The 23464-nt window shown below is 44.1% G+C and overlaps 1 long non-coding RNA gene across 2 annotated transcripts in view; it reads right to left on the bottom strand.

The window, feature by feature from the left end:
• LOC138436920 (uncharacterized) overlaps positions 1-20981 on the bottom strand; it is a 426009-nt gene extending 405028 nt beyond the window's left edge. The window contains exons 1-2 of one of the 2 annotated variants that reach the window (XR_011255667.1): positions 20648-20981; positions 17913-17991 (exon numbers count right to left, since the gene is read on the bottom strand). This is a non-coding gene — a long non-coding RNA (uncharacterized lncRNA). Of the gene's footprint in view, positions 1-17745; positions 17992-20647 lie in introns of those variants that run through there. The other variant, XR_011255668.1, reaches the window with a different exon arrangement.
• Between the last annotated feature and the right edge of the window lie 2483 nt (positions 20982-23464).

Here is a 23464-nt window from a genome sequence, read left to right as displayed (position 1 = left end):
TTCAGGCTGGGAGCTGGGAGGATTCACCCAGACATGCTAGGAGACCATGGACAAAGCCTTCGGTAAGAAAGGATTAGTGGGGAAAAACTGGGTGAGGTGGGGCTTCCAGAATCACAACACTCTTTGGACAAAACAAAATCTCTGAGATATAAAGGAGACAAGATCTTCCTCACTAAGAATTAATGACCCGTATGAACTTTCATGAAAGAGAAACAAACTCACAAACTTAGAGAAAGAACTTATGGTTGCCACGGGGGAAGAATGAGGGGAAGAGAGAGATAGTTAAGGGGTTTGGGATCAACATGTACACACTGCTATATTTACAATGGATAACCAACAAGTTCCTACTATATAGCACAGGGAACTCTGCTAAATGTTATGTAGCAGCCTGGATGGGAGGAGAATTTGGGGGAGAATGGATACGTGCATATGTATGGCTGAGTCCCTTTGCTGTTCACCTGAAAGTATCACAGCATTGTTCATTGGCTATACTCCAATACAAAAACAAGTTTTAAAAAGAATTGAGATTTCATATTTCCTTTTAAAAGCAAATGGGGTAGAGCAAAAAAAAGAAAAGATGTGTATTGAGCCTCCCTTCCAAGTTGAATTTGTCCTGGAGGGTTCTTTACCTGAACTAGGCTGACAGGGAAAGGTGGGCACCAGCTAAACTTCCCACATTCCCCTTCTGAGGAGAGCTAAAAGAGGGAGTACCTGTCCCCATAAGCATACGGCACGTTTCTGTTTACACACACGCCTGGCCAGAGGAATGAGGCCTCATGACCTAGAAAGAACCTCCAGACCAGAGGCACCAGGTCCTGCTCAACACGTAACAGGCTGTGTGACACTGAGCAAGTCCCTTCCCGACTGGCTCCCTGTGACCACCAGTGACATGCAGAGCTGAACACAAAGCTTGCCCAAGTCCCTCTAGTCAGAATATTAGATGATTCCATGCCATCTTGCTTCAGACCTGCCCCAGGGAATGTGCCTCTTGGAGAGAAAGGGTTGTAGGCCAAGATCTGCTGGCAGTAGAGTTCCCCAGCAAGGGACAGGAATCCGCAGGGAGACAGCACAACTGGAATTTAATCAAATAAATGGCTAAAACTCAATTGTTAAGTGGGAGGCTGTCTATGCCATCTGACAGATGGCACACTCCCTAATCCTACAGCTTACTGCACTGCTGGACACCATCTGAGGGACAAGGTGGGACCCAGGCAGTTCCTGCTCATCTCCCAGTTGGCTCCCACACCACTCATGTTTATGCACCATTGAGGCCACTTTTACCAGAGTCCCTGGTATGCTAACAAGCAACCCAGACAAAGTGTGTAACTATCTGAGGGGATAAGAGGTCCCCGGTGGGAAAGACTCGGGGTAAGAGAACACACCTCCCTGGAAACAGATGTCCTGATCCCATGGCACAAATTGCAGTATCACATCCCCAAAATACAAGCCCTCCCATAAATCATTCAGGGGAGACTGTTTCGTTTTCCTGTTCTGATGAAAGTGACCCGCATGTGGGGCTCATGTCCAAAAGTGCCACCACACTCGAGTACCTCCACACTTCCCCACAGCTTACTGTAAAGGGCTGACCAAAACCACAGTGGCTGGAACCGCCTCCCCCACTGCCCTTTAGAAACTGGCATTCCCCGGGGTTCTGTCCTTCTTCCCCTCCTGTGCCAGCCTGACCCAGCCTGCAGGGCCCATCCTAAGAGTCTCCTTTCTCCCACCTTCCCAGGATCTTCTCCCATGTGACTGCATGCATTGGTCAGAACTCACTGAATTGTACACTGAAAATTGAGGAAAGTTTAATTTATGTAAAATTACCCCTCAATAAGGCTTCCCTGGTGGCTCAGACGGTAAAGCGTCTGCCTGCAGTGCGGGAGACCCGGGTTCGATTCCTGGGTTGGGAAGATCCCCTGGAGAAGGAAATGGCAACCCGCTCCAGTACTCTTGCCTGGAAAATCCCATGGACTGAGAGGTTCCTCAGAGCCTGGTAGGCTACTGTCCGTGGGGTCGCAAAGAGTCGGACACTGCTGAGCAACTTCACCCCTCAATAATGCTGATTAAAGAAAATACAGTGAGGAGAGGGCTTCCATGGTGGGCTTCCGATCTTCTCCCAGGGTCTCGTCTCCTACACATCTCTAGCGCTTCTTCCGCCCTTGTACTTCAGGCATTCTCTCCTACTCTTCCTGACATTATTCATTTCAAGCCAATGTGCTTCTTCCCTCCTCACTGTATATTCTTTGTTTTTTTTGGCTATGCTGAGTCTTTGTTGCTGCGCTGGCTTCTGTCTAGTTGTGGAGAGTGGGGGCTACTCTTCCTTGCAGTGTGCTGGCTTCTCATTGTGGTGGCTTATCCTGTTGTGGAGCACAGGCTCTAGGGTACGAGCGCTTCCATAGTTGCAGCTTGTGGACTCACTAGCTGTGATTCCGGAAGTCTAGGGCACAGGCTGAGTAGTTGTGACTCACGGGCTTAGCTGCTCCACAGCATGTGGGATCTTCCCAGACCAAGGCTTAAACCCATGTTTCTTGCATTGGCAGGCAGATTCTTTACCCCTGAGCCACCACGGAGGCCCTCTCTTCACTGTATTTTCTTTAATCAACTTTATTGAAGGGTAATTTTACATAAATAAAACTTCGTCAATTTTCAGTGTACAATTCAGTGATTTCTGACAAATGCATGCAGTCACATCATCACCACCATCATGCATGAACACTCATATTCTCTCTCTCTCTTTTGCAGTCAACCTCCTATCCAATTGACCTGTCTCTTGGCATTCTGTGTTCCATTTTCTCTCACAACTGTTTTGTCTTTTCTAGAATTTCATTTAAATGGAATCATTCTGCAAGTACTCTTTGGTCTGGCTTCTTTCACTTAGCATAATATCTTTGAGAAGTATCCATATTGTTGCAGGCATCAGTAATTCCGCTCTTTACATTACTGAGTAGTATTTCACTGTGCAGCTACATCACAATTTGTTTGCCTAGTCATTAGTTGATTACAGTTTTTTTCAACTTTTCACTATCACTAATAATGCTGCTATGAATACTGGAGTACAGAGCATTAATGGATGCATGCTCTCATTTCTCTCATTAGCAGAAAAGTTGCTGGATCAGTGTGTCTTTACCATTATAAGAAATTGCCAAGCTCTTTTCCAAAATGACCGTACCATCTTGCGTTCCTATGAATGAGGGATGTTCACATTCATTCACACACGGTTGTTCCACATCTTTGCCAAATTTTGATATTTATTATCTTTTTAATTTTACTCATTTGAGCATGTAGATAGTGAAATCTCCTTAAGGTTTAATTTGCATTTCCCTAATGACTAATGATGTTAAGCATATTTCTATGTGTTTATTTGCCCTTTGCATATCTCCTTTGATGAACTGTTTGTTGTTTCAAACCTTTTGCACATTTTGAGTTGTCTGTTTTCTCATTAAGTTGTAAGAATTCTTAATTTCAGATAAAAGTCCTTAATCTGATATAAAGTATGGAATATTTTTGCAAATATTTTCCCACAGTCTATGTCTTGTCTTTGCATTTTGTTAAGCATCTTTTGAAGAGCAAAAGTTTTCAATTTTCACAAGGCTCAATTGATCAATGTATTTTATAGTTTAGTATGTTTTGTGTGTCCTATTTAAAAAGCATTTGTCTAACCCAAGGTCACAGATTTTCTCTCATTTTTTAAATTGTTTTGGCTTCTACATTTAGGTCTATGAGCCATTTGAAATTAATTTTTATCTATGGTGTGAGATGGAGATTGAAGTACTTTTTTTGTGCATGGATTCTAATTACTCCAGTTCATTTGATGAAAAGATTTTTTCATAAATCTTTGCATCTTTGTAAAAATTTAGCTTATCATGAATATGTAGTTGTCTTTCTAGACTCTATTCTCTTTTGATCCACATATCTGTACACCAACACTACAATGTCTTGATTATTCTAACTTTACATTGAGTCTCAAAATCAGGTAGTAGGAATTCCAGTTGAGCTATTTCAAATTCTAAAATATGATGCTGTTAAAGTGCTGCACTCAACATGCTAGCAAATTTGTAAAACTCAGCAGTGGCCACAGGACTGGAAAAGATCAATTTTTATTCCAGTCCCAAAGAAGGGCAATGCCAAAGAATATTCAAGCTACTGTACAATTGTGCTCATTTCACATGCTAGTAAGGTTATGCTCAAAATCCTTCAAGCTAGGCTTCAGCAGTATGTGAACCAAGAACTTCCAGATGTACAAGCTGAGTTTAGAAAAGGCAAAGGAACCAGTGATCAAATTGCCAACAATCTCTGGATCATTGAGAAAGCAAAGGAATTCCAGAAAAACATCTACTTCTGCTTCATTTACTAAAGACTTTGTGTGGATCACAACAAACTGTAGAAAATTCTGAGAGATGGGAATGCCAGACCACATAACCTGTCTCCTGAGAAATCTGTATGCAGGTCAAGAAGTAACAATTAGAACTGGACATGGAACAACAAAATGGTTCAAAATTGGGAAAGGAATACAATAGGCTGTATATTATCACCCTACTTATTGAACTTTTATGCAGAGTACATCATGTGAAATGTTGAGCTGAATGAATCACAAGCTGGAATCAAGACTGCAGAGAGAAATTTCAATAACCTCATATATGCAGATGATACCACTCTAAAGGCAGAAAGTGAAGAGGAACTAAAAAACCTTTTGATGAGGATGAAAGAGGAGGGTGAAAAAGCTGGCTAGAAACCTCAACATTCAAAAAACTAAGGTCATGGCATCTGGTCCTAATAATTCATGGCAAATAGAAGGGGAAAAAGAGGAAGTAGTGATAGATTTTCTTGGACTCCTAAATCACAGAGGATGGTGACTGCAGTCATGAAATTAGAAGATGCTTGCTCCTTGGAAGGAAAGTTATAACAAAATCAGACACCATTTTGCTGACAAAACTCCATATAGTCAAAGCAATGGTTTTCTAGTAGTCAGGTACAGATGTGAAAGCTGGATCACATAGAAGGTTGAGTGCCAAAGAATTGATGCTTTCAATTGTGGAGCTGGAGAAGGCTCTTGAGAGTTCCTTGGACAGCAAGGAGATCAAACCTATCAATCCTAAAGGAAATTAACTTTGAATATTCATTGGAAGGACTGATGCTGAAGCTGAAGCTCCAGTACTTCGGCCACCTGATGCAAAATGCTGACTCATTGGAGAAGACCTTGATGCTGAAAAAGGTTGAAGGCAAAAGGAGAAGGGGGTAGCAGAGAATGAGATGGTTAGATAGCATCACCAACTCAATGGACATGAATTTGAGCAAACTCCTGGAAGCTAGTGAAGGACAGAGGAGCCTGGTATGCTGCAGTGACAGAGTTGCAAAGAGGAAGTCACAACCTAGTGACTCAACAACAACAACATGACATCCTCCAACTTGATTTTTCTCTTTCAAAATTGTCTGGACTATTCTAGGTATTTGACTTTTTATATACATTTTAGAACCAATTTGTCAATTTCAACATAAAAGCTTGCTGATCTGTTGATCAATTTCTCCCCACCCCCTGTTACGTTTTAAGCTCTTGGAAGACAAGGAACCTATCTTACATTTCTGCATAGCTCCTGAGTAATGGTCATTCAGCTGCCTCTCTGGAAAAATGTGGCTATGATTAGGGGCAAGGGATGCAGAAGTAGAGCTGAAAGAACACAGGCAAGGGAAGGTGTGGAATCAAATACAGACATGCAGACTGAAAGGGAGCTCTTACGTGGTATCAAGAGTGACTATTGTTACTACTAGTGCGTCACTGGAGGAGTGGACAGGAAAGTGGTGAATAGAAAGAGGAAAAGGTTTCCCTCATTATGCACATCACTGTGTTTCACAGTCAGGAAAAGTTCCAAGATGCTTAGAACTTGGAGATTTGAGAGGGAGAAAACAGGGTTCCTGGAGGGTGGAATCGGGTGATCAATCACAGAGAAATGGAATGGAAGTTGATTGCTTTTCTATCTGATTTCCCCTAGGAAGAGTTGGAAAGGTGTTAGAGATTATCAAGTTTGTGTTTTACAAGTGAACAAAACAAGGAGGTCACGGAGCTAAATAGTAAATTAGTAGCACAACTAAAACTAGAAAACAATGCAGGTCTTCTGTCCCCTAGGTCAATGACCTTTCTACTATATCTCAGCCTCCTTTTTTTTTTTTTTTTTGGCACTGTATATCCTTTCCTGCCAGCTGACAGAACCATTTTCCTTCCAGAACTGGAGCTCTAAGAAGTTAAACAGTTAATCAGCTCAAAACTGTTCCAGAGATTCAGGGCTGGTCTATAGCTCTCCCCAGTGCCTCTCCCTCTCTGTCCACACATCAGCAGAAACCATTTTCAAGAAACCCTAGTAGCTTCTCCTTAAAATCCCCATTGGAGCAAGCTCCCTTTCTCTGCCTTCAAATCAGCTTTGGCTTTCCCAGGCACTTTGGTAAAATGCAACAGGTTCTGAAGTCAGGAGACCTGGTCTCTGGACCGCCTACTCCAAACTCACCAATCACTGAACTTTTCTAAGCCACGTTTTTTTCTCCTCCGTCAAGTGAGGATATAACACCCTCTCTATCTGTTTGAAGGCCGTGTGAGGATACAGAGAAAATAGAGCAGAAATACCCTAGAAGGTGGCATACCGTGGAAGATTTAGGAATGGAGATAACACACTTCAAAAACATGCTTTCTCTGTAGACTGATTGCCAGAAGCAGGAATTACAAAGGAGGTTTAGGGGCTTGTCCTGCATGCACACTATCTTCCCTCCATTGAACTCCCTCCCCACTGTGGGAAAACCTGATTTGGTTCTTTTATTCTCAAAAATGTGTACAGGTTTGGGGGTTGGGGAGAGCGGACCTCCCAACTCTCTGCCCATCTCCCTATCTCCCTGTTTCCTTCTGAAAGAGGTCTTTCCCAAAGATATTTGAACTCACCTTTGCTCTGGTTTTGGAGTCCCCTCCCACTTCCAAGTAATTGTGCAGCTCAAGTCTTCAACTTGAAGCCAGCCTACCCCACCTCCCAAGTCTGTCCAGTGTCCTGGCCCATCTCTCAAGAGGCCTCTGTTTGCCTCCTAAGCAGCTGCCTCAGACAACCCAAAGCTAAATACCCCATAAGCCCACCATGCCTAAACTGAGGTTGTTTACTCACTGAACAGTTTTGAGCATCCCCCACCCTCCAAGTATTATTTACTGGGGAAGAGCCATAACATCCTCAGTAATTACCTCCTTGATACCAAGCACTGACCATTCTAAATACTCCCAGATTAAACTCCATCCAGCCCCCAACAACCTGCTCCTTTTGTTTGCCCTTCTCTCCCCAGAAAGAAGATCCCCATCTCCACTGAGACTGAACACTGGTCTCCTTCTTCCTGGTGATGCAGGCTTCAACTCTCATTCCTGGAAGGCCCCAAATTCAGTGCATCTGAAATTGACCCTAGGTTTTGCTTATCTCTCCTGCTTGGAGCAATTTAATTACTAAATTAAGGTAATATCATTGTTTTTCTAACCACAAATGATGTTAAAATGATCAATGTCACTAATGGATAGCTGGATCTCCCTCCAGCCACATCCTCCCCCCACCTCCTAAAACCCCCCTCCCCACCAAGGAAAACCAAACTGTCTCCTCTCCTAGTGAGAGTGCCACATTTCCATGCAAATTGAGTGTCCAGAGTGAATGGAGTGGGGGGCGGTGCCTGGACTTTCTCCTCGGTTGAGTTGCTGGAGTATTTGCATAATAAAATGCGTTAACAGCTTGGAATTAATCATCTCTGCTACCCTGGATGGCCTAAAGAACTATTTTCCAGGCCTTCAAAAGTGAAAATTCTGGATGGCATTTGCAGGTAATGGAGCTTCTGTATATTTTTCTAATTATCATTAAATTTTTCTGTCTCTAAAATGCACCCCTGACTTAGACTACCATAGACTGTTGTAGGTTTCTTGGGATATTTTTATTATATGAAAATCCTTGAGCACTCAGTAAATGTACACCACGCATGACTTCATGCATGAGGATTACGCTGGGATGAGTAGAGGTGTGCCTGAGTGGACAGAGTAGAGGCTTTGGAAACCAAAAAGACTCTAGTTTGAGTCTGCCTTCATGAATTTCCCGGTGGCTCAGACAGTAAAGAGTCTGCCTGCAATGCAGGAGACCTGGGTTTGATCCCTAGGTAGGGGAAGACTCTCTGCAGAAGGAAATGGCAACCCACTCCAGTAGTCTTGCCTGGAAAATCCCATGGATGGAGGAGCCTGGCGGGCTACTGTCCATGGGGTCGCAAAGAGTCAGACACGACTGAATGACTTCATTTTCACTTTCATGGATGATTTAGGGAAAGTCACACATCCTTGCTAAGCTCTAGTTCCCTCTCCTGTAAAAAGGGGATGTGGTAGGCTACCTTCTAAAATGACCCAAATGTCCCAACTTTCTGGTATCCATGCCCCTTGTGTAACTCCCACCCTCTTGAGTGCAGGTTAGACCCAGGGCTGCTTCTGACAAAAAGAATACGGCAAAAGTAATAGGATGTCAGTTCCAAGATTAGATCACAAAACACTGTGACTTTTCTCTTTTCTCTCTTAACTTACTTACCCTGATGGAGCTGGCTGCCTCACCACTATAAGCTGCTCAGTAGAGGCCCAACATAGCAAGAAATTTAAGGCGGCCTCCAGCCAATAGCCAGTGAGGAACCGAGGCCCTCAGTCCAACAACTCATGAGGAACTGAATCCTACCAACAGCCACAGAGGGAGCTTGCCCAGCTGAGCCTCCAGAAGACTGCAGATCTGTCCTTACCTGGCTGCAGGCCATGATGATCCTCAGCCCAGCTAAGCTGCACCCAGATTCTTAACCCATAGAAACTGCAAGATAACTGATATAAGTGCAATGTGTTGGAGTGATCTGTTAGATAGTAATGGATAAATAATACAGGCAATCAAACTGTGTGAACTACTTCACAGGAATGCTTCCTCCTATGAGGTAATAGGACTTTAAATAATGAAGCACCACACAGACTATATATTATCATTTTTTTTCAACCCAATAAGTCAGTCGTTTTCTTCAGTGCTTGACTCGCTTTGTCTGAACACACAGAGGAAGTTCTGCTCTCTTCCAAATGTCCCCATCCATGGATTTTCCAGGAGGTTTTATCCCTGCGACAATTTCCATTTCAGGGCTTCGGGTTTGTTTTATTTGGAATGTGGGCAGTACCACCTCACAGAAGATAGTAGGTAGACAACAGTGGGAAGTGAGCTGAGAGTAGCAGGAAGGCTGTCCCCACAGCCTTGAACTTTGTCACTGGCAGACTCTAACCGCTAATAAAAAGCAGTGATAAGAATCACGATGGTAATAGCTACTACCATTTATTGAGCAATCACTACATGCGAGGAAATTTGCAAAGCATTCTTTCAGATCCTCACCACAACCTTGCAAAAAAATTCAGAGGGCTTAAATCACTTGTTCCATGCTAAGCAGTTAGGACGTATCAGTGTTGAGGTTTTCCATGCTAAGCAGTTAGGACGTATCAGTGCTGAGGTTAAAAGCAAACTCTTCTTGCTTGTATGTATTCCTTGCCTTTCATGCCTGTGTGCCTCAATAAACTATTCTTTAATAAGGTGAGATTTGTTTTGTATACTTTTTTCCCCTTAACTTTATCATGAACATTTTCCCAGGTCCTTAAGTTTTTGTGGAGAAACATTATTTTTAAAGGCAGCATAATATTCCACTATTCAGTACACTTGTCCTACCCTTACTATTCCACATTTAGGCTGTTTTCATGTGTTTTGCTATCATAAATTATACTGTGATAAGCATCCATGTACATACATCTGTGGTCACATCTCCGATTATTTCCTTAGGATAAGGCCCTAGAAGTGGGACTACACGGTCAAATAAGCAAACGTTTTTAAGGCTCTTGATGCATGTTGCCAAATTGCTTTCCCAAAGGGTTGTACCAGTTCACATTCCCGAGGAGATAAACACTTAACTTTGAAAGCAAAGGGAGTTTTAAAATGTGAGATAAGCCAGCACCTTATTTAAAGGAACAACTCCTTACGTTCCCTGCAAAGGCCCTCTGAAAACCCCTGTGAACCCCTGGCTGAGGAAACACCGTTCCGCTTTCCTGACTGGCTGGTTAAATTCCCAACGTCCCAGATGTCATTTCATTCACAGTTATAGGAAGGGATTGGGTGGAGTAAGAGGGGAAATGGAAGCATTTGCATGATAATAAACCTGAAACTTAATAATCATGCTTTTACAAAACATGTATATGGTCCTTTCTTGAGGCAGCTTTTCCAGAATTGGATGACCTTCTCCAAGGGGATAAGGATATTTTCCTCTGCCAGATCTTAAGCGAGGGCATTGAAATTATTTCTATACACATACACAAAAAGGAGGGAGCTGAGGTGCAAATATTTAGTCACCCAAAGAGAGAAGAGATAGCACGGTGGCATTAATTATCTAGATAGTACTCAAGGCCAAAAGAAGACTCAGAAAAAGAAATGTTTTTAATTGTTAAAATTCTCCACCCCAATTTGTTATGCGTTGACATAGCCAAAGAATCATTGGCCTATTTCAACCTTTGAACATTTCCATTTTGCTTTTGTAAATTGGGAGAGAGAAAGGAAAAGACTATTCACAAAGACAATGGGGAAAGGATGGCTAAGGGAGAAAGACAGAAACAGAGGAGGGGGAAAGGCTATTTTAATTCTATTTAGTTACTTGGGTTTTCAAACCTATTAAGCTGGGTCTTAAAAATGGAGTTCAGCTTCACATACAGGCCAGGAAGGGCAGAGCCTGGCTGGTAAGGTTTTAAGAGGCCAAGAAGATTTCGGTACTCTGCCATTATTTGAAATGCCTTATATTAGTCAGGGTAGACCAACTGCGGTAGCAAACAACCCCAGAATCGGTGACCTAACACAATAGAACAGTATTTCTCACTTATATCACAGTTTAACACAGGTTATCCAGAGGGTGGCAGATGGAGGGGGCCTACCCCACACTGTCATTCAGAGACCCCAGGAAACGTGAACTAAACCAAGCCCATACCATTCTCATTCATCTAACTGACAAAACTTGAATTTTCACAACAACTGAAAATAACTATATAAATTATGTGATTCAAATAGATTTTAGAAATTATAAAATGGCTGCTCAGAGTTCTGTGCCACCAGAGTGTAGAGAGAAGGAAGGCTCAAGTTAGAAAAACTAAGAGTAGAAGTAGAATTAAATAAAAGGGAAGAGACATGAGGGAACCACTTACTGGCTCTTCAATTCAAAAGAACTTTGGAAGAAACGGGAAGACGAGTCCAAGCCCCAAAGAGAAGTTGTCAGATCCCTACAAAGTAGCTATTGGCCACAGGGAGTAAGTGTGCCAACCAAAGCTTGTTTAGACTCTTATAGCCACTCTCAGAACTCTCCCTCTAAGAATAAGTCACCTAAATCAGGATATCTTGGGTCCTAGGCACGCTCATCTCTTAAGGCTCCTGCTTTCTGATGGTCACATATTTCTCTTCTGGTAGCCCAGGCAGAGCATCCGTTTTGGAAGGGAGGTTACTCATTTCTAGGGTGAGGGATGGGAGGATATGTGAGGACTGGTACAGGCGCTAACCACGGTCATATCAGACTCACACGGATCATGACGCCTGCACTGGACAGGTGAATGCTGGATGAGGAGACTGATGAGCAAGAGACTGTTTCAGGGACATCTGGTGCAAGATCTATTAGGCCAGAGCCAAACTAGTCTCTGGGATGGGAAGGGTCTTATTACACAGTTCTGGAAGTGGAGCGGAGAAAACATTTCATCACTTAAAATTAGGATTGACATATATACATTAGTATGAGGAAAATAGCTAGCTAGTGGGAAGCTGATCTATAGTACAGGCAGCTCAGCTTGGTGGTCTGTGATGACCTGGAGGGGTGGTATGGGGTTGCGGGGGTAGGAGGGGAGTCCAAGAGGAGGGGATATATACGCACATCTAGCTGATTCACTTCATTGTACAGCAGAAACTAACACAACATTGTAAAGCAATTATACTCCAATAAATAAATAAACATTGTTTCAAGGATATAATTCCTGGCATATAAAAATATTCACATTTTTAAATAAAACAATTAAATCAAAAATAAATAAATAAATTTCAACATTTGTCTAACAGAGCCCTGAAGAGACTTCCAGGGAATTCTTAATTGCCAAGAGAAATTGGAGTTTTCTAAAATGTTTCCATATCTCTTAGCGATACCTTCAGTGGCCCTGGTTGAGCAGCACCTTCACACAAAGTCGGTAAGCACTGTCTTTCTCAGGGTGGCCACCCCGTCCCAGTTTCCCCAGGACTTTGCCAGCTTTAAAACTGTCTCAGCCTCAGGCAAACCAGCACACTTTGTCACCCTAGTTCTTCCTCACAGTTCCGTTAACTGCATCAAGCAGGAGCTGTTTCACCTAAAAGGACGAACAGTTTGGACTGAACCACCTCTGGGACATCCTGACCTAGAGGAGTGTGGATAAGGGCAGATGAGGACCACTGTCTGTGACTCAAGCACAAAGCAGCAGCATCTGTTCCCTGAGAAGGGGTGACAGGGTTTACAACTTTAGCCTCTAGTCACAGACTTGGGAGGGAGCATGAAGATTATGTAGTATAACCATCTTAGATGGCACATAAGGAAATGGAGATAGAGAAATCTTGAAGAACTCACTAAGCCTACACAGTAGAACAGCCTGGGGCTAAGGCTGTTTTTGTAAGCTGACACTCTCTCTACCACACTGCCTGAGTGTTCCAACTCATCACTAGAACATCCAAGCAACTGAATTAATGGGTCTCAAGAGATGAACCTGGACATTCCTCCCAAACCCATGAGAAATGTTCCCAATAGTCACCACCAGTGACAAAGAAGAGGATGGTGGCTGCAGCTGTCCCCTGGGCAGGAGTGTGGAAGATAAGAGGCGACACCACCTTGAGCCTCCTTGTCCTTCTGGGGCTCCAACCTCTCCCGATCAACATTAGAGCCCCGCAGAACTGTCTTCCCATCCTAACTCCTCTGGGTTATTCAGGGCTGGTGAAGAGGTGAAAAGAGGGCGATGGGGTAAGCATGGGGAGTAATAAGTCAATCACCACAACCGCCTCCCTGAGAATATCTCTTTTAAATTTATTGGCAACTTCTGAGAAGCTGAACAAAATACCTTGCTCAGGTTGACACCCCAAAACATCATGTGTGTCTTCAAAAATCAAGCCAGCAGCCAAGCAACTACTTCTTCAACCAATGAAGCACTTTCTTACAAGTGTCTTACTTTTAAAGAAACAAAAATGTTTTGATCACACAGAAAGGAGTCTGTGCAGCTGGTAACACACTCCCCAAGGGAACATAGGGCTTTTAAAATCATTACTCTCACGGCTTTTCCCATTATTATTTCAGATTTATTAAGCCTCAGCTGTCTAGATATACCTGTAGAAAGGTAATTTGGGTTGGGTATCATTTTAGGAAGCATGTGGAAATTGCCAGAGTAATTATTTATATTCTCATCCTTCTAAGTTCTCTTTCTGGACTTGGAAACAAGCACTATTAAGACAGATGGGAGTAACACAAGGCAGGTTACTTCTACTCACTCCGGTACTGGGGGAGTGAAAGGCCATTTTGAGTAGACATATTTCAACCCAAAAGGCTGTAACACTGCAAAGTTAAACCATCTATTCCTGATTATTCTCTCCCAAGACACAACTTGTTCTAACTCTCCTCTCTATTCTCTGTCCCTGCAAATCTTTTCCATGCTCTAAGATCCAGCTTAAGAGTCCCCATGAGACATCTTGCCAAGCCTCTCCAACCCACATCGTTTCTCCCTTTCCTGAAATCAGGTAGCTCTTAAAGTAGCACTTAACTGAAAAATGTATTAATACCATGTTTTATTTCAAGAGTTGAGTATGCAGATTACCCCATGTGAAGGCAGCCTTTTAGTGGGAAATGCTCGGTATTTGTTGAATGAATGAGGAAATAAGAGCTTGGCTTTTGGAATCAGAAAGACCTGGTTTTATGTCTTACTAGCTAGATGACCTTTATCAAGTCACTTAACAAGTTCAAGCATCAGTTTCTTTATCTGGAGAACGGCAAAGGCTCATTCTACATGGCTACATACTACATGGCTCAGAGGAGCAAATGAAATACACACAGATGTTCAAAAACAGAGCATGTCCTTTACCTTTGCCAAGTGTCCAGTGAGATAGCATTCATTTATTCTCTTAACCAGTTTGTATTCCAGAACCTTTCTTTTTTAAACAGAGTTCACACCATATTTTAAACAGTGTTCTGCCATATTTTGATTAGGACAAAGTAAGGCCTATCAGTTGTGAAAACATTTCCAGAAACCAAGACTGAGGTCTGTGGCTTTTTAAAAAGACACATGGAAGTCACAGTGTAGGTATATGCTGACGTGCCTTCAAATACAAGAGGGAAAATTCCCCAAACTTATTACAGTTTAGAAAGTGTTTGCAGCACCTGCAGTGGCCCTACTGTAGCCCATTGCTATTTTCCTTGAAACACCTCATACTGTTTTCTGCACATAGAGAGACACGTAGGCACGTCATCTGTGTTTATAAACTGAACTATAGCCATGGTTGCAAAGTGTTGGGAACTTAACTAGTTGGGGTGGGAGGGAAATGTTTTCAGAGCCATTTAATTCTCTGTGTTCTGAACTACTTTTCAGGAAAACACAATTCCAAAAGATCGCCCAAAGCTGCAGCCCAAACAGCCTTGGGCCAAGGATTGTTGAATGGCGGCCTTTAAACCTTGTCTCATAAATACTCCACTCTTTTGAACTCATGCCCCCAAACAGCCCCTGAATTGGTCTACTAACCCCCATACACGTTAAATTTATGATTTCTAAACAAGATAAAAGACCCAATTGGATTCATTTCCTTAAAAAAAAAAAAAAAAGGATTCCATTCCTGACCAAGTTGAGACCCTGAGCTGGATTATCTGCTACCAGCACCTACTTGTCCATCATTAAGGCAAAACCTTCTTCTATAACTTTCCTGGCATTTTCAAATCAGCTTCCTGCCCTGACTGGTCTGAACCTACTCCTCTCACCACGGCTTGCTCACAGTTATAACTCGGCCTTTCACCGATTCTTCCTATGGCTATGCCAGGTGACTTCCTACCTGGCCACCGTGAAGCTGCATCCTCTTAAGTTACCCTTGCAGGTTCCCCCTCCAGAGAGAATCACATAGAACCTTAGAGGCAGAACTGACTTTGGAATTCATCTAGACATTTTACAGAAAAGAAAACTAAGACCCAGAGAAGAAAACTAACTGAAAAAGCCAGGGCTAGAGCCCAGGTGTCTTAGCTCTGAATCCAGTGCCCAGTGCCAAGTCATCAGGCACCTAGCCTGAAGGTGTCCTCAGTGGCCCCTCTCCCAGCACACTTTCCAGTCGGATCACCTGGTGAGGTCCAGGGAGGCTGCCTTTGGGGCTGCCAGCCTGGCCTCCTAGCTGTCTGCCCAGATAGGCCACCCTCCTGCCCACTGTCCCGCAGCCACCCGGTTTGTCTCAGCTTACTTTCCTGCACCTTGCGTCCTCAAGGTCAGACTCCTTGCTTCTGGAATAAAGTGAGATGTACAAAATCCAACAAACCAATCCATCTGGGGAAAGGAGACTAATGACTCCTCCCAATCTGAGAATGTTAAACAAAGGCCTTCAGAAAGAAATGGCTTTGCTGTCCCAACCTGTACAGTAACTTTAAAGGAAGGTATTTGATCTCTGGGTGATGGAGTCAGCTGCCTGCCCCACTAAGAGTAAGACGTAGGAGCTGGCCAGGTCCAGAAGTAGCCAAAAGGCAAATGGTAGGTAAATCCACCTGCTCTCTCAGCCTGAATGTGTCCCCAGCAAAGTCCATTAACAATTCTAGAATCTAGATTAAAACAATAAAGTCTAACCTGGGTTTCCTTTGTTCTTTGTCTAGTTTCACTTGCTCAAAGAGGGTTGAGTGTAGAGGCCTTGAAGTGGGCTCTTCAGACCAGAGCTCGAGGGAGGAAATGGCTGCAATGCCTCAGCTCAGCAGGCCATGTGCGAAAGCGCTGGGCATGACACAGTCCAAGATGCCGGCAGTGGGCTGTGTGCAGAGACGCTGCTTCTGGCCCCGGATTCTGCAGCCATGAGCAGCACAGCTAGGCCAGCCCTGTGAGAACTCAGCCCGCTCCCCTTGGATGAGATCCCTGTCCCTACAGTGCAGCCTCACGTAATGGGAAGAACCTGTGCTCTAGAGCCTGGCTCACACCTCTCCCTTCTCCAATCAACAAAACTTCTGAGCCAAACTGGGACTCGTTCTACTGGCTGCACTGACACCTGGCAGGAGGACCCTTATTGGGGCCCAGCTGGAAAGGGCCAGTAACAAATGAAATCACTGAGAACCACAAGTCAGTACTATGACCCCAGAGCTCACACTTCTTCCTTCTAGCAAAGGGTCTGCCCTCGATTCCCACTGCCTTGCCACAGCAACCTACCCACATGAGCACGTTCAAGAGCCACCTGCTCTCTGTGCTGTGCTCAGTTGTGTCCAACTCTTTGCAACCCCATGGACTATACCCCACCAGGCTCCTCCGCCTATGGATTTTCCAGGCAAGAATACTGGAGTCAGTTGTGGTTTTCTTCTCCAGGGGATCTTCCCAAACCAGGGATCAAACTCGCATCTCCTGTGTCTCTTGCATTGCAGGCAGATTCTTTACCGCAGTGACACCTGGGAAGCCCAAGCCACCCGCTACCCCACACTTAACGCACTACATCCAATACCCTCCCACCAAGCACTGAGCATGAGTCTCCCGCTGTGCACCAGGAGGGGGCACATCCAGAAAAAGCAGTATGAAAAATCCCAAGGAAATGCCACAGCATAGGTCCTAATCCCTGCCTGTTCTCCCAGCCAGTTCTGTGGACCCTAACAAACTGCTGGACTTCTCTGGGCCTCCATTAACTCACTGGAGAAATGAGGCTTAATGGGGACAGATGAAGAAAAACTCTTCAACAAAGGGAAAAACGTTTTTCAAAGGTGTGATTATCTCATTATGTTATTAGTAATAATAAAATTACTTCCTTGCCCTCCTCCTAGACAAATACAAATTTGGACTCCTTTCTGGGAAATCCCCGATTCACAAGTAGCTTGTATGAATTACAAGCTCCTCTCCTCCTGCTTAAATTCTCTTGCAGTTAAGCTCAGTCTGCACCAATTGATGTTTTTATAAGTAAGATAAAAAGGGAAGATTTGACCAGGACTCAGACAACAAAATCATTTGGTGAAAACTGAATTGCAGTCATCTGCCTCCATCACCAAGCAAAAACATGCTGCCTACTTTCTTGTAAGCAGGTCACAGCAAGATCCCAGAGTGTAGGGTCCTTTGCCTTGGTCTCAGAATGTAACATCAAGCCTCAATTCCTTTGCTTTGTGTGTGTGAGAGAGAGACTCTCAGATGTGAGAAGGAATTATTTTATATATTATATATATATGTATAATATCCCAGGCGGTACTAGTGGTAAAGAACCCACCTGCCAATGCAAGAGACTAAGAGACATGCATTCAGTCCTTGGGTTGGGAAGATTTCCTGGAGGAGGGCATGGCAATCCACTCCAGTATTCTTGCCTGGAGAATCCCATGGACAGAGGAGCCTGGTGAGCTACAGTCCATAGGGTCACAAATAATCAGACACAACTGAAGCAACTTAGCACACAAGCATAAGTGTGTGTGTATATCTGTGTATTTTATATATATATTTTAGAGCATATATTGACTTCGCCTCATCTGTTTTCTTTTTTTACAGGTACAAAACATAGTGATTTGATATTTTTATACATTACAAAATGATCACCACTCCTTTGCTTTTGAGGCTAGTTCTTGGCCTTCAAGTTCTTAAATCCCAGTGGTGAACAGACAAAACTCTTGCCTACTCTCTGTTTTAGCTCACTACTCACACATCTTCTGTCCACAGACTTGAGCCTTCAGGGTCTGACAGGCAGGGAATTCTTCAAGCAAAGCCTGTGATTATTCCACCTGTGGTTTAAACACAGTTTAAAAAGAGAGAGAGAATTCTAAACAAACAAGAAATAACCACACAAATTGACAGACCAGGCATTATTTAGAATCTGTCTTCCAGGATCCAGCCCAAGCACATGTTTGAAAGCCTGATCTCCACTTTTCCTAACAGGCAGTGTGGGCCACGTGAAACTTTTTAAATGATGAAAGCAGATTTCACAAACTAATAAAGGGCTCGGCCCCTGTAGGGTACATTTTGCCTGTCTTTGGAATGTCCCCATAAGTTGAAGGGGCCCCATTTCTTATGTTTCTTTAATTTTCAGAAATTACTCAGAGGTAAAAATATAATTAGAGGGAGCAGTGAACAGGAAATGTAATGCTTTTTCCCAGTCTCCTCTCCAACAGAAATCTTCTACAAAAGCAAATGGCTCTGAGAAAGTACTGACATCTAGAAAGTACACCTAACAACAAAATGGACATACATATTAGCTCAGCTTCACAGCCGTTTATCCCACTCCTGGGATAAAACACTTAAATAAATCGGAAATGGACACATCTCCCACCCCAGGGAGGTGCTCTAGGTACCCTCTTGCAGTAAAAGAAAACCCACCTTTCTCCAACTGAACCTGTCTGGGATGTTGACCTGCAGTAGCCTCAGCACTCCCTCCCAAGATGCCCTTCTGCCCCATGCAGGCTGCAGAGCCCTGGGCCCAGCACCTGTTTCCAGGCCCTTTCCTTTCCCTCTGCTTGCTTCCATTTTCATGCCTTTGTCTCTCCCACACTAGCCCTACCCTTTACCCTGTGCTTTCTTTGCTTGCTTTGCCCCCTCTTTTATTTCTTCTTATTTTGTTGTTGTTTTATATTTGAGTTTTGTTTGCCTGCTTTTTTAAAAACAATTTTTTTCAGTTCAGTTCAGTCACTCAGTCGTGTCTGACTCTTTGCAACCCCATGAATCACAGCACGCCAGGCCTCCCTGTCCATCACCAACTCCCGGAGTTCACTCAGACTCGCGTTCATCGAGTCAGTGATGCCATCCAGCCATCTCATCTTCGGTCATCCCCTTCTCCTCCTGCCCCCAACCCCTCCCAGCATCAGGGTCTTTTCCAATGAGTCAACTCTTCGCATGAGGTGGCCAAAGTACTGGAGTTTCCGCTTTAGCATCATTCCTTCCAAAGAAATCCCAGGGCTGATCTTCTTCAGAATGGAGGTTGGATCTCCTTGCAGTCCAAGGGACTCTCAAGAGTCTTCTCCAACACCACAGTTCAAAAGCATCAATTCTTCGGCGCTCAGCCTCCTTCACAGTCCAGCTCTCACGTATCTAACATAATAGTTAATGTTTCTCATTTTAACCATGTGTAAGCGTACAATTCGGTGGCATTAACTACATTCACAATTCTGTGTGCCCATCACCACCATCCATCTCTAGAATTTGTTCATCATCTCCAATCTAAACTCTGTGCCCATTAATCTACTCCCTTCTCCTCTCCCACCAGCCCCTGGCAACTTGAATTCTGCTTTCTGTCTCTATGATCTTGCCTATTGTAGGTACTTCATATAAGGGAAATCATACAACGTTTGTCCTTCTGTAACTGCCTTGTTTCACTAAGCAAAATGTTTTCAAGGTCCAGCCACATTGTAGCGTGTGTCAAAACTTCATTTCTTTCTATGGTTGAATAGTATTCCATTGTGTGTTTATAACACATTCGTTTATCAGTTCATCTGGGAGGGACACTTGGGTTGTTTCCACTTTTTAGCTATGGTGAGTAATGCTGTTGCGAATGTGAGTATATAGATATCTGTTTGAGCCCCTGCTTTCCATTCTTTTGGATGTATACATAGGAGTAAAATGCTGGACCAGATGGTAGCTACCTAGCACTGATGAGATGCTTCCAAAGTTTGCCCCAGGAGAGGGCACTGGAGCAACTTATTACCCTAGAGGCAGGAAGAGGCAAAGCAAAGAATGTGAACTTGTCAGAGAAACAGTAGGCTACAGATCTTGCTATATGCCATCTTCACAAAGTACTGAAACATCTACCCTGGGACTTGACTTCTAACTAACTGTGTGATCTCAGATAAGCTCCCCCAAACTGCTCTGAGCCTCAGTTTCCTTGTCAGTAAAACGGAGGTAACACCACCTGTCCAGCTTGCATCATGCTACAGTGCTGCTTTGAGCATCAAATGAGAGAAAGCTTGAGAACTGTTTTGTAGGCCAATAATTACACAAATGTAGCGGTAACAGTAATAAAAAAATGGCTGAAGTCTAAACAGAATTACATACCTCCATAAACTACACGTGCCTCCTCCAAAAACCTGGGGCTGCCTCCCCAGAGAGTCAGTGCTATCATTTAAGCATTTCTCTCAAGTGCTCAGGAATCATTCCTTCTGATTCCCCATGACAGAGTCACCCAGGGCTCTCCCTCCCAAAGGAAGCACCTGGAGAGGTGGGTCCTCAAAGGCCACACATGAACTGAAGCTAGAACTTGGGTCTGAACTATTGGGAAAACATGAGCGCTTTAATCCACACATTTGAAAGCACTAATTAATGATCCCATCCCTGCTTCTTCCTCAGTTCCTTGTCCATCAGTCTGATGGTGTAATCTGAATTTGAGAGCCTCATGAAACATATCCTCTTTGCTTTTAAAAAATAAAAGAAAAACATAAGTAAGGTACTCACTCCAGAGACCTGGATACACTTGGATAACACCATGTGGAAAAATCCATCCTGGGAGAGGAAGTTATTCCACCATAGGTCTTCTTGGCCCTTCAAACAGGCTGCTTACATCTGGGCGTCTCTACAGAGAACGGTAGGGAGGCACTGTGCTTGCTTCAGGGAAAGTCACAAAGTGCAGGACAAGCAAAGGTGGAGAAACAAGACATTTAAATACAATGTTCCATTTAATAAAGCCCTAGGAGACAAACTCCTGGTATATGAAATAATCTGGGTTTGAAAACAAAAAACAAAACCATTGTTGAATAATGCAAAGTTGAGCTGTGGCCTTTGCAGCTGCAGGACTAAAATACTTCCTCACAGGCTTTATTCCTCTTGCTCAGGGTGGAGTAAACTGGGCCCCACTCATAGCTAAGAGTGGAGTCTTCAAAATCCATGTTCGGCAGCCAGCCCTCTTCTCTAACTTAGCTGAGTTTAGCTGAATCTGTTGGCCCAGCCAAACAAGCCAGGCCCATCTCCTCACCTGTCCAGACTTGAGGATTGATTGGCTGGTTAGTATTTTTTTTTTTTTTTAATGTCTTTACTTGGCTGTGCTGGGTCTTAGTTGTGGCACACAGAATCATTTATTGTGGCATGCGGGATCTAGCTCCCTGACCAGGGATGAAACCTCCATGGAATCTTGGCCACTGGACCTCCAGGGAAGTCCCTGGGTGGTTATTCTTTAACTTGTTCATGCTTCAGTGTTACCTCAACCCAACCTTTGCCATGTAAGCATTTTCTCTCCTAATTGTGTTATGAAAGGATTTTCATCTTATTAAAGGAATTTGAGGTGTTGGCAGGCTAGTTGGAGCAGAGTTAGTCCAAGAAGCCCCTGAAATCACTGAAGGCTTACCCAGCCAGCTTCCAGGTAGGCAAATTTAATCATTTACAGTGACCCAGGCGTCCCTGCCCTCCACCGTTTTCCTCTCTTCCCTGTCTCCCTAACTTCCACTCTCATGGAGGTTACTGGCAGCCTGTTTCTGGAGAAGGCCAGGCAGGGCCAGACCACCCTTAGGTTCAAAGCTTCTTCTAGAGCTTCAGCCAACCCTTTGTGCTCCCATTGGCTGGATGCCTCTTCCCTCCCCACCCAACATCCAGGCGACCTTGCTAGTATCTAAGATAGTGATGAACAGTATATTATGCTCGGGCCCTGACACATCCAATGTATCACTATGCTTCCTATGATATTTTCTTCCCTCTAGTCATAAAGATTTGACTCTTTCCGTATATGTATGTTAAGTCACTTCCGTCCTGTCCAATTCTTTGTGACCCCATGGACTGTAGCCCGCCAGGCTCCTCTGTCCATGGGGTTCTCCAGGCAAAAATGCTGGAGTGGGTTACCATATCCTCTTCCAGGGGATTTTCCCAACCCAGGAATCAGACCCTTGTCTCTTACATCTCCTGCATTGGCAGGCGAGTTCTTTACGACTAGCACCACCTGGGAAACCCCATAAAAAAATAAAAAAAAGCAATTGGATGTTTGGAGGGCTCTTTCTTCATTATACAAATCCAGCATAGTAGAGGTGAAATGGGGGGGGGGGGTGCTCCTGCTGTAGATCGCAGCATGGGGTTGGCCATACTTCCCAAAAGTCATTGTAGGCTATGACTCGGTATCTCTGGGGTAGGGCTGCAGGTTGCACATTTCCTCCAGGCTCGAGGTGATGCCCAGTCTCTGTAACAGCACTCTGATCCACAGATAGTACTTTGAGTCTTGAGGGGAGAGCTCCCTACCTGCACAGTCCCCAGGTGAGGAAAGTGGTGAGAGGAAGGGAAAGCTAAGGACCAGTTTTCCCATCTGTCGAGTACCACAGGAATGGCTACCTGGAAGATGCAGGGTACAACCTTGCCATGTCAGCTTGAGAGGGAAGCATAGTTCACCTATTCAAGGCGGGGGTGGTAGCGGCAGCAGAGGCAGGAAGTCCACGAACACCCTGCAGGCTGTTTGTGCCACCCAAGGAAAGAGGAACTGACCTTTTTCTCATGGGGAAGTGCATCTTCTCTGCTCCAAACCACAGGCTCACAACCTTACTAGTTCAAGTGAAGTTCCTGCGATGACCACCGGGTGTGGGCCTGCCTCTTCTGGCTCCCACCCACCAGAGTTCCCTCCCCACTGGCTTGGCTGGCCCCTTCTGCTCCCCTGCTGGAGGACCCAGGCATCCCACGCAGGAGCAAGCCCCGCTGGCCTTCCCTTGCCAATGTGGTGCCTCTAAGTCCAAACCTGGAAAGGAAAGCTGTGTATACTGACACTTAAATTAGATCCTTGCAATTATCTTTCAATCCTGGCTTGCCCTGTGCTGCTTTATCACTTTTTTTTTTTAATAGCTGAAGTTACTCACCCTCCTTTTAAGTAGACTGTGCAAAAGGCATAGGCCAACTTCTGATATATTCCCACAAGCAAAATTAAATACCAATAACATGTGTTTTAGTGAATTGGGTCCCTCAATTTGCATCTTCTAATAAGGATGTTATCATACTGGTTTATAGCTCAGCTCTTTAGTTTTTATCTCTCTGGGGCTAGATTCCCCCTCATGAGTTCAATGTAAGTCTATGAAGTAATGCAATTTTTAAAATGCTTTTCTTCTGTGTTAACATTAACACCCTTATAAGTGAAAGGATTTTACTCTCCAAAGTGTACAGAATGTTTGCATTCACTGGAGGAAGGGGCGGGATATCAGCCATAGTGATATCTGTGGCTGCTCCTAAGTGGAAGGAGTTGAGTCGGTAATCCAGTCTGCCACTACAAAAAAGGCTTTTTCACCTCCTTGCGTGGAGACATAATCTCTG

This window comes from Ovis canadensis, chromosome 3 (genome assembly GCF_042477335.2).
Source record: "Ovis canadensis isolate MfBH-ARS-UI-01 breed Bighorn chromosome 3, ARS-UI_OviCan_v2, whole genome shotgun sequence".
Classification (NCBI taxonomy): Eukaryota; Metazoa; Chordata; class Mammalia; order Artiodactyla; family Bovidae; genus Ovis; species Ovis canadensis.
The sequence above is the reverse complement of the archived record's forward strand: the minus strand, read 5'-3'. Positions and strand labels throughout refer to the sequence as shown.